Source organism: Vespula pensylvanica, chromosome 14 (assembly GCF_014466175.1).
Source record: "Vespula pensylvanica isolate Volc-1 chromosome 14, ASM1446617v1, whole genome shotgun sequence".
Lineage (NCBI taxonomy): Eukaryota > Metazoa > Arthropoda > Insecta > Hymenoptera > Vespidae > Vespula > Vespula pensylvanica.
In genome coordinates, this window is record NC_057698.1 from 2,601,834 (window position 1) to 2,613,743 (window position 11,910).

General features: G+C 37.6%; 1 long non-coding RNA gene across 3 annotated transcripts in view; it reads left to right on the top strand.

Annotated features, from left to right (window-relative positions):
* LOC122634406 overlaps positions 1-11,649 on the top strand; it is a 23,719-nt gene extending 12,070 nt beyond the window's left edge. Inside the window, exons 3-6 of one of the 3 annotated variants that reach the window (XR_006328379.1) lie at positions 8,456-8,594; positions 9,577-9,789; positions 10,947-11,191; positions 11,279-11,649. This is a non-coding gene — a long non-coding RNA (uncharacterized LOC122634406). Of the gene's footprint in view, positions 1-8,455; positions 8,595-9,576; positions 9,790-10,589; positions 10,775-10,946 lie in introns of those variants that run through there. The other 2 variants (XR_006328378.1, XR_006328380.1) reach the window with 2 other exon arrangements.
* The last annotated feature ends 261 nt before the right edge of the window (positions 11,650-11,910 follow it).

An 11,910-nucleotide genomic window follows, 5' to 3' on the forward strand; every position in this document is an offset into this window, starting at 1 on the left:
TGGATACATTCGCCGCAGGAGGGTGCACATAAAAAACATATTTTGAGGTCTTGCCAGGAACGTGGCAGGGTGGACCTACGCTGTAATATATCAGCCAAGATCGATACTATTCCGCAGACTTTGGTTGTTCGGAAACCTTCTACGAACCCCCTTCTCTCTATCTCAATCTCTCTCTCTCTCTCTTTCTGTCTCTCTCTCTCTCTCTTCGTGTCTCTGTCTGTCTATCTGTCTCTTTCTCTTTCTCTCTCTCTCTCTCTCTCTTACTCTTTCTCTAGATATCTCCAAGTTCGAACATCGAGAACACGGGGATAAACCAGTCTTGAATATAACCTGGATTGTCCGACGTGTTCTTCGCGAAGGTGTCTTACTTCGTGCGAAGTACTTGCTAGTTACACTCGAAACCGTTACTCCCACAACCCTATACTCTCGTACCACTCTCGAATCACGGGAACGAGTATCGATTCGGACAAACAAATAAGTCGAGAAGAAAGAGAGATAAGAGAAAGAGAAAGAGAAAGAGAAAGAGAGAATATTTTCTACGATAGGAACTCAGGATAGCTGAGAACGTTTGGACGAGGAATTATGTGTTTTCGAAAAGAGGATAACGAACGGAAGTACTCTTGAAATATCGTGTTGTGTATATATACGAGGACATAGAAAGAAAGAAAGAAAGAAATAAAAAGAGAGAAAGAGAAAGAGAGGGAGAAAGAAGAGAGGGTAAAAGAAATCAGATCGAACAAAAGCCTCTTACCTGATGCGACTCGCGCGAAGTCTGGCCCAAAACTAGCACCCCTTTTCGGTAAGGGGAAAGGGCAAGCGCTCTGCCAGGTACGACGTAACTACCAACCGTTTCAATCCTTTCCCTTTCTCTTTCTCTCCCTCTCTCTCTCTCTCTCTCTCTCTCTCTTTCTCTCTGTTTTTTTCTCTTTCTTTTTCTCACGCACACATATACCTACAGGCGTTATAACGATCTACGTATAGATCCGATCATACTCGTACTCGATTTTTCTTATTTCTCACGTTACTTCGCTAATTTTTATCTATTTCGTTATAAACCCTTTGTTGTACTTCGTCCCTAAGGAATAATATTTTAATAGAGATTTATATTCTGTATACTCTTTCAAACGGTTATTACTCGTGCGTAAACACATCTTCTCTATTTATATATATATATATATATATATATATATATATATAGATATATATACTTGTTATTTTATATAAATCGTCGGTATCTCACTCTCCCTTTCGATGTATGTAATACAGTTTACAGACATAAATTTCTATCTCCATTCGATAGGATAGCTTTTCCAATGGCGAAGTTGTCGTTCGACACGAAAAAAGAGAGAGAGAGAGAGAGAGAGAGAGAGAGAGAGAGAGAGAGAGAGAGAGAGAGAGAGAGAGAGTGTGTGTGTTCACGTTGAGAAACGTAGGATTCGAAGAAAATTCAGGAAGGAGACGATAGCCATGCGCGATAGTGCGAGAATTCGTGCGGGCCATTGGGCATAGGTCAGGCAGAAGCCAATCCGACGAAACTCTCAGATATATGATAAAAATTGACTGGAGGCAGGCCTTCTCGCACCCTTCGCGACGCTTTCTCGCACGGCGGACTTTGAATTTTCGTCCTTCCCTTAAATCCTTGGGATAACGTCTCGCGAAAGCCCTCTACTCTCTCTTTTGCTCTCTCTCCTTCTTTTCTCTCTCTCTCTCTCTCTCTCTCTCTCTCTTTTCTCGTCTCTCTCTCTCTCTCTCTCTCTCTCTCTCTCTCTCTATCTTTCTCTTCTTCGTATATATATATATATACATTTGCGTGTACATATATACATATACATAGAAACGCATCCCCTTCTTCTTTCACCATCAGGACGATAGAACGCGCAAAAGTCTTAGGTGCTTACGAGAGGAGAGAAAGGAAAGTGGAAAGAGGATTCCGCTCGAGATATCCGGGCATCCGATCGAAAAATGATGATCTAATGACTCGCATCTGTGTGAATCTCCCTCCGATGACGTCATCCTGCCAGTCATCTTCTCTTTTCTTTTTCTTCTTCTTCTTTTTTCATTTTTTTTTATCTTTTCTTATTTCATTAATATCACCTTGTTAAATCCTATTTCGTTAGATGAAACGATTTCTATTGTAATATCATTGTTTATGATAATATTCATGTTTTGTTTATTACAGATGATGATTCATCACGAGCTTCTGTTCTAATTTATATGAATATATTTGTGTCTTTGAAAGAAGAGATATCGATTGACAAGAAATATCGATAAGAGGAACGAAATGAGTTAATTACAAATAAATGAATATATTAGATACATACGTTATATACATATATATATATATATTTATATATCGATTAAAATTTACGTAGAAATGTCTCGAGATCCGGAAATAAAATGTCACGTACAGCTGTCATCCATGCACCGACACGGACGATAAGAATATCCATCCGAGATGGAATTTAATATCGGGGAAATCCATTTTCGATGGTGTTCAGGTATTATGATTCATCTTGGACGAATATGTACGCTTCTCGCACGTGTATAAAACGTGAATCGTCTTTGGTGAGTCCGAATGAAAAGGAGAAAGAGAGAGAGAGAGAGAGAGAGAGAGAGAGAGAGAGAGAGAGAGAGAGAGAGAGAAATAGAGAAGGAAAAAAATTCGAAGCGAGCCACCCTTCATTGTAGTACTCTCTCTTTCTCTTTTTGTACTTTTCTTTCTCTTTTCGTTTCTTTTTCTTTTTCGATGCCTCTTCTCGCTAGAACTCGCTCATCCATAGGAAAAGCACGAAGGTGTGGGATGGTCGGTAGAAAGTTAGCGCGACGCGGAAATTTCTTTTGCAGCGTATGGGAAATATTTTCCAAAGTCCCGCAAAGCCGAGCGAAATCCGCAACGTGCGTGATATCGCTACGAAGTAGTGAAAGTTTTGTCGCGTTCTTTATTTAACGATGCTATGAGAACGAGTGCAAAGTACGTATGTACGTATATACATGAAAGATACGTATATATATTATATCTATATATACACATATGTACGTGTGTATGTATATATAAATATATATATATATATAGAATGAAATAATGGTTGAAAATATTAATCATATCAAGGGTGAACAAGACGAAATTAGAATTAATGATTTTCTCTTTTTCAAAATTGATCAGACGTATTAGAATACAATTTAATAGTTCAAAAGTGAAAGTTCATAGAGAAGAAAAGAAATATTTTCTATTCTAATACGATAGGAAATAAAAGAAATGGATCGTTATTTTTGTATTTACAATGGTTAGATACCGACCGAATATCGTTCGATAACACGCGAAGATATAAAACAAACGGGATACAGAAGCAACGAGGTAGCAAAAGAAAAGCGCATTCGGGTATCGATGCAACAACGGTTGCAAGCTCGCGGCATTTCGAAGCATTTCTTCGAAATATACCAGGCGCTTTTCCAATGCAGTATTTTTCGTCGTCTCCTTTGTTATTCAGAGAAACACACATACACTTATACATAAAGAGAGAAAGAGAGAGAGACATAGAGGAAGGCAATAGATGTTCGGCCTGGTCTGGGCCATTTTTGTATTTGTTTGAAATTTTAATGTGGTCGCAAGCGGGACGGGTACAACATAGCTGGGGGTGCGTGAAACGGAGCGAGAGAAAAATAGAGAAAATGAGAGGAATAAAGAGAGAAAAGAGAAAGAGAAAGAGAGAGAGAAAGAGAGAAAGAGAGAGAAAGAAAGTAGCAAAAAGAAAGTGACGAGGAAATGGTGCTCAGGGATGGGAGTTTCGTAGCGAGCGTAAACCGGCGGCCATTACCTTCGATTTTGAAATAAATTGCGCGCCATAAACAGGGTGGTCCATAAGAATACATACGACCGGCTTACCACGAAGGTACCCAATGTTCTGAAAAATGTAGCCCCGCCGCGCTGATATCGATCCTACCACCCCCTCGCGTGCTGCCTTGTCTCTTTCTCTTTCTATCTCTATCTCTCTTTTTCTTTTTCGTATCCCCGACGAGTATCCAGGACGGAAGGGACACAGAGATAGAGGAAGGTTGGGTTGGTTGGCTTAATTTCGGCCTGTAGTCGAATTCAGCCCTTTTCGAGAGCGAGATAGAAAGAGAGAGAGAGAGAGAGAGAGAGAGAGAGAGAGAGAGAGAGAGAGAAAGAAAAAGACAGAGGTACTCCGACGACCTTTGACGACGGCTCCCTTCCTCTACCTCTTTTTATCTCTCTCTTTCTCTCTCTCTTTTTCTCTCTGTTTCTTTTTCTCTCTCTTTCTTTTTACCTCTGATATCCGTCGAGCGAAAGTCCGGAACCCGTCAACGCTACCAAAGGACTTTCCTGAATTTTTTAGCCAACCGCGCATAAACGCAAGCTCCGTGTATTATACTCGCTCGTTTCGAAACGTTTTTCGAGAGGCTGCGCATTCGAAGATTTGTGCTGGTCTCGGCGCTGCTCGACGGTACTCGTTTATTTTTTTATTTCGATTATACGTATTCAATTCGAATCTTGTTTTTCATTTTCTCATGTATAATTGAATATTTTCTTATAGGTAACCATTTATTATTCTAGATATTATTCGAACGTAATTATCTTAATATGTGAAAATAATTTATCTTTACTGTCGAAATGCGACGAAAAAATATCTGGAAAAAATGAATATGAAAAAGAAAAGAGAGAGGAGAAGTGCGGAGAGAGGGGAAGGAGAGAAGAGGAAGAACGACTTGATCCTCTTACATAAGCTGCAAATTAAAGTCTCGAGATGGGTGCGCAAGTTTTTTTTTTTCATGCTCGCGTTTCCTGATCCCTTCTTTTCGCATTAGGATAGTCTTTGTGCTTTTGCCACAGTAAAAAGGGAAACGAGAAACTTGCTGGCGGGAAAAGGATAGAGGATTCGAAAATGGCCGCTGGTACGTACCGATAAGAAGGACGTTCCGCTGTCCGAAGGGGCTCCCCCGACAAATGACACGTCACGATTCTCGTAAATCAAAGCCTCACCACAGAGGACCACAGGACTATCTATTCCTTCTTTTCTCCTCTTTTCTCCCGTTATTTTCTTTTTTTTCTTTTCTCTTCTTTTTTTTGCATACTTTTACCCCTCCACTATTTCTTCTCCCTTTTTATTTCTTCATCGCTTACATATCATCTCCATTATCGTCGTATTGCCTATTTTTCATTATTATTAATAACAATTAATTAAAATTGATTTAACAGACGAGTTAATTGGCCCTGTTATTATTCTATTCATCTTTGAGATATCTTTTGAAAATTTCCATCCTACAAGGGATCAAGAAAAAAAAGGAAAGAAGAAGAAGAAGAACGAAGGAAGAAAAAAACAGTTGTGAAATATTCCTTTAAGAGTAATGAAGTAGGATAAAGAAAGATAGAGTTAAAGAAAGAGAGAGAGAGAGAGAGAGAGAGAGAGAGTAAGCATATATTCTCTATAAGCGTGATATATCTCGTAACGAGTCTCTCTTTCATTCCCGATGAAGTTCCTCTGATCATTGAGTCATCCATCGCGGACCTCGTTAGCCGAGATAGCGAAGCGTACGTAGGTACGTAGGTACGTAGATACGTATGCAGTTAGATAGGTATGTACTTACTTACGTTTGTATATACACATATACATACGCGTTCGCCTCGAGTTCGTTTTCACGTGTATAATGCAAGAGAAGACCCTTTGAACTCCATCGTTTGGGCAAACGGGCACACGACGATGGCCGAACTCATCATGTTCCTGACGAAGAAGGGTTCGTTTGTGATACTCGCCTTACTATTTTATTCTATCCTTGGTTATAGAGTTACCGGTCTCAGGTACCTACATCGGTATCATGAGGAATAACGCGAATACGTGCGATTTTGTTAGACCTCGTGGAAGAGGGTAAAAAAACGAAATAGAAAGAGAAGGGGTAAAGGGAAAAAGGGTTCATATGGGGTGAGAAGGAGGAGGACCGTTACGCGGAGGAAAAGAGTTTGCACGGGAGAAACTTTAAATATTCGAATTAAACCCTTTTGCATTCTTTCTTTCTCTCTGTCTCTCTTTTTTCGTATACCTGAGCCCACGTGGTTCCTATTATTTTATTCTCTCCTCCTTCTTTGCATCTGGCATATATCCGTCGATATAATGTTTCCCCGTGGCAGAGTTTCGCCCATGTAAAATTATGTTAATGGATTATCCTTAAGGGTTGCCACGAAAAGATAGAAAGAGAAAGAGAAAGAGAAAGAGAGAGAGAGAGAGAGATTGATTTCCAGGTAGTCAGAGAGACACCCCTGTTGTCGAATTTTTTTTCTCTCTCTATCTCTCTTTTTTTTTTCTTTCTCTTTCTAGTAAGGCCCTCTTTTCAATCCTTTTCCTAGTCAAGGAAGTAGGCCGTATTGGCACGACGTGTAACGATACCGAACACGCAGGTACGCGCGTGTTACTCGTCGAAGGGATGCATCGGTGTCGAGAGAACGACAGATGGGGTTAAAAAAATCGTCGAGAGAGGATTAGGGATGCGTCGAACTATATATATTATCGATCTTCTCCTTCTTTCGGCCAAAACTCTCTAACGGTAGTCTCTATGTTAGTCTCTACGAATTTATATTTAGCTTTCAACTACGAGAGCTCTATGGTTTCTTTTTTTCTTCATCTTTTTCCTTTTCTTCTTTTTCTTCTTCTATTTATTTGTTTTTGCTATTAAATAGATCAAATTTGAAAATCTTTTATTTAGGGATATTCAAGTAGAACTTCTTTGTTATTCGTATCGATGTTAATTTAATGTTAATTATTAAATATATATATATATATATATACATATATATCTAATTATAATTCATTCGATTAGATTATATCGAGAAACTATAATGATCTAACTGTGTAGATCGTAAATGATCTATCGTGGCATTTAATTTATAGTAATTATGCTTCATTGAAATAGTTGAGTATAATTAGTTCAATTAGATCGTTTGGAGAACTATATAGTGATTTATGTGTATGTATGTATCTACGTGTGTGTGTTTGTGTGCGCGTGTGCCATCGCGCACCGATTGTAAATGATCTCTCTTGAATCTACTGTAAAATGGCCTACAGTTTGACAAGTGAATCCACTCGAGACAATTTGTTAATGGCCGCGAACCCTTTGTAAAGAGCCGCGCGTTGCTCCATGGAAAACCATGGAAGAGTTTTTCTATTCGACGATGAAGATCACGATCAGTTAGAAGGATATCATTCCACGAAAGAAGAACTCTGGCAAACGTTCACCGGTCGTTCGAGATTTCGGATAATTCTTAAACGCGTTCGAGCGAACTCGAGGGTTCTAGAGATGCCCGAGATGATAAGGTATTCAAAACGTTTCGAGTATTTTAAGGGTGAGTTTGCGTGTTGCCTACCTCACTTTACTTTCTCGCCATCTCTCTTCATTCTCTCACTCTCTCTCTCTCTCTCCTTCTCTCTTTCTCTATCTATCTATCTATCTATCTCTATCTCTCCTTCTCATTTTCAGTGTAAGATCACACGCGAGAGATTCCAATGAGAATCATAATTTGAATATTTATGAATATTCGCTCGTGAGGGAAAGAAGAAGAAGAGAGAGAGAGAGAAGAAAAAAGGAAAAGAAAACATATTGGCTGAATTAATTTATTTGAAACGATTGCAACAAGTGAATAAAACAAGTGAATAAAGTCATTGGAAAGACCCTAAAAATCGGATGATCGAATCGGATAGATTGAGTTTCGAAAAAAAAGAAAGAAGAGAAGAGAGAGAGAGAGAGAGAGAGAGAGAGAGAGAGAGAAAATTGCAATAGGCATAGAATCAGATAGTACCACTTTAGCGGTATTATTTGAGCTCTTTGTCGCCAATTTCTCGCTCCCCGCCCTGTTTTGGTGTCGGTTTTCAGGTTTTTTCACCCAAAACCACCCTTGGCCTATTGTACCATCGACAGTAGGTTTTTTTTTCTTTTTTATCTCTTTTTTTTTCCTGAAAAGCGCGTAATCCGGCACGAGGGGAGAACTCAAGCACTTCGACTTCGTTCGTTGTTGCGAAGCAGGTTGGTCACTACAGGTTACTTCTGGCCTTTACAAGTAAAAAGAGAGAAAGAGAGAAAGAAAGAAATATAAATATATATATATATATATATATATATATATATGTGTGTTTGTGTGTGTATACGAATCGTTTCATAGGTGTATTTAAAAAAAAAAGAAATAAGAAGGATCTTCACTCGATTATATTTCTTCCATTATATTTTTTAATTTTATCCAATCTAAACGCGGATTAGAAGTTCGAATAAAATGAATGGGATCTTTGAGAAAAAAATAAGAAAAAGAAAAAAAGAAAGGGTTGAAAGAGTCGACGTGAAAGGAAATGTGTAGAACGGCAAAAAAAACCAAACAATTTCTTTTCCTCATTTTTGTTCTTTTTTTCAGTTTATTTTTTCTTCTTCTTTTTTTCTTTATCTTTCTTTTTTATTACAGATCATTTTGAAAAAGCCACCAGGTGACGAGAGATTCGATCGGTTTCGCTTTTCATACAGGAAATTAGAAGACGCGTCATCTGGTTCTGGTCTAGTAAGAGTAGCAACCCTTTACTCGAACGGGGTAGCTTCGCAGCGGGGTAAAAATAAATTAAATTATTTTTTTTCTTTCTGTTCTTTTCTTTTTTTTTTTCTTTTCTCTTTCTTTTCTTCTCCTACTGACTGCTGCTGTTTCGGTAATAGTCATCTCACCGCACATACATTTACATATACATATATGTAGGTACATACGGTAACGTTACATTTTGCATTTCAGGTAGCTACAAATACACATATTTACGTATTCGACATCCTTAGCACGAAACTTTTATCGCGTGTTCGTATTTATATCCAAGGTAGTCTGTATCACATACGCATAGGCACACATACATACATACACAGATAGTTCTATGATCGTAATACTTTACACTCTAGGAATATGTGGTCATAGGCGTCGACTTCGTCGCTACTATTTCAAGCAACGACCGCTCATAAAAGTGGATATTTTAAAAAATATAAAATTATATATAGATATATAGAAAGAGAGAGAGAGAGAGAGAGAGAGAGAGAGAGAGAGAGAGAGAGAGAGAGAGAGAGAAAGGAAAAGAAAGAGAAAGAGAGAAAGAGAAACATATACATATGTCCTCGATCTATAAGAGTTGGAAAAACGTTGTAAAGAAGTCGTTTGCTTTATCCACATACATACATAAATACATACATACATACGTACACACACATATATATATATATGTATATATATATATATATACAATGAACATTACATTCTATCTTTCGTAATTTGACTAAAATTTCACAGCAACGTTCTCGTAGATACTGACGAGATCACGCATTTGCATTCCATGTTATTCACATACATACAAGATTCTGATTGTGTCCTTGTCAAGGGATTCTGCATAAGGAAAGAAAAAAGAGAGAAAGAGAGAGAGAGATGTTGAATAAAGAATCGGGATTACATAATGGGGGGTCTTACCACTAAACCCTTTACTACCTGATCCCCTCTCCTTCAAAAAGGTCGCCTCAGGTAAAATTTTTTCTTTTTTTTTTTTTTTTCTTTTTTTCCAGGCCCTATCACACCTCTTCGAGACGTAGATTCTTCATATATGAGCCCAGTTACGTTTCGGGCTTGCTTAAGGAAAGATCGTGATTGTGCTTGATCTCGATGAAAATCGATAGTACAAATTGTTATCGTGTATTCGTCGATTTAATCGAATGTAATCGAAGACGAAGATCAATCGGAGTTTGTAATAAAAGATTTCACGTTCGCATGGAGTTTTGGTAAGTCTTACTTTTGGTAAGTTTTGGTGATAATATTAACAGAAGCAAGGATAACACTGTTAAAACGCTCAAGTTGTTCTTAAATAGACATTGTCGGATTTTTGGATTAATATTACGTAAAGCTTGCCGAGATAAAACGAGCAATTAAACGAAATTACAAACGTAGAATTTCTTATTGGTTTATTATCACGTTCTGAGATATTCTCGGTGTAACGCGATACGATGAAAACTAATTTATCGACGTAATCGTGTTTTCTCCTTCTTATTTTTTTCTTTTCTTCTCTTTTTTCTTTTTCTTTTTTTTTTCTTTCATTTAATCGAGATAATTCGAGTAGAAAAATATTGTGATATAAATTCGATCAAGAATTTCAGATTAATTTCTTGTTTGTTTTTTTGTTTTTTTTTTTTGTTTTTTTTTTCTTTTCATTTTCTTCTCGAACGTATATTTCCGCTATTAGAAAATGATATTGCTAAAGATCAAAGGTTAAACTAAAGGTATTCGAGAAAGTTTACTTGGGAAGTGTAATTACCAAGCACTTGTATGGTATTGAACTGAAGTAATTGACCATTTACTTTAGTAGCAACGTGACATGCCGGGAAATCAATATTCTCATGATTAGCGTAAAAGAAAGAATAGAAATAGAGAGGGTAAAGAGAGGGAGAGAAGGGGAGAGAGGAAGAGAGAAAGGGAAGGAAAATGTCGAGGGTGTACTCTTTTAACGGTGTTGAAGACGTACGTATAGATGTCCCTTATGAGCCATATACAAGTAAAGATATGAATGTAGTATAAACGTATATAGGAACGAGCCTATACGAGACGAGTTCTAGTGGGTGCTTCTGCTTGGTCAGCAGAACGAAGGGGTGAGGTCACCCCACGGTCCGGCTGGCCAATAGGGCGGCTCTATTTTTTTTTATCAATACCACGTACAGCTTGGGAAGGTTGGACGAAGGGTTCCAAAGTGAAATGGCGGACACGATAGACATATTATTGACAGTGTTAGAAATTACGTATTTTCTTTCTCTCTCTCTCTCTCTCTCTCTCTTTCTTTATCTTACTCTTTTTTACTCTTTTTTTCTCTTTCTTTTTTTTTTCTTTTTAACATATATCTTGAGATGAAATTATACACGAAGTTTTTGTGGTAATATATCTCTTATAGGTGGAAGAAATGAAGAAGAAAAAAAAAAGGAAAAAATATAGGAAAAGAAAAGACAAAAAAAAGGAAAGAAAAGAAAATGTGGGCCCTGGAAAGAACGAACGATGATATTGCGAAATTCCACGATCGAACTCTCGACCTTCTCATTGGAAGGTTATTTTCGCTTAAGGAAAAAGGGAAGGGCGTCGCGAAAGTAGAGATAGAAATTGTTAGGCTAAGAGGTTCCGGTTTGATGAGTGATCCTTAAGGTGATTTGATTTGTCGGATAACAAACGATAGCTCTAGACCTTTAAACGTTAGCTTTAACGTTACTTTCGATCTTGATCTTTTAAAAGGTCATACATCGTTACCTTGAAAGAAAAAAAGGAGTAGTAGATGATGACGATGATGAAGAAAGAAAAAGAAGAAGAAGAAGAAGAAAAAGTATAGCAGCAGTAGTTACGAAAATGATTCAAGTGTCAACTTTATTTCTCCTTTTTTGAATTTAATAATGATTAAGAGTTGTATCTTCGTACAACGCGTGTGCCATGGTGTCCAGTTTTTGACCCGGAAGAAAAGGCCGACGGAAGTTTAGGGTGACCTTCTCTAGGGCAAAACCTTACGAGAACCCTTCTTATACGTGCCTTGAAAACTCAAAGGAAAACGAGTTTTGACATTTCTTGACCACGTGCCAACACCTCTTTTCGACCCGTCGGCTTATTCCATTTCTTAAGTACCGATGTATGTATGTTCGATATATATGCGTCTGTGTATCTGCGTGTATGTCTCTTTCTTTTTTCTCTCTCTTTTTCAAAAAAAGAAAAGAAAAAAAAGAAGAAGAAGAAGAAAAATAAAAAAGCATTTATTCTGACAATTCGATAAGTATACACTGAGATTTACGATTTTGATCGAATTGGTAGGAACTACTATAATTCGTTGGAGACATACTTACCAGAGGTACTACGTATCTCTCTCAATAATAATAATA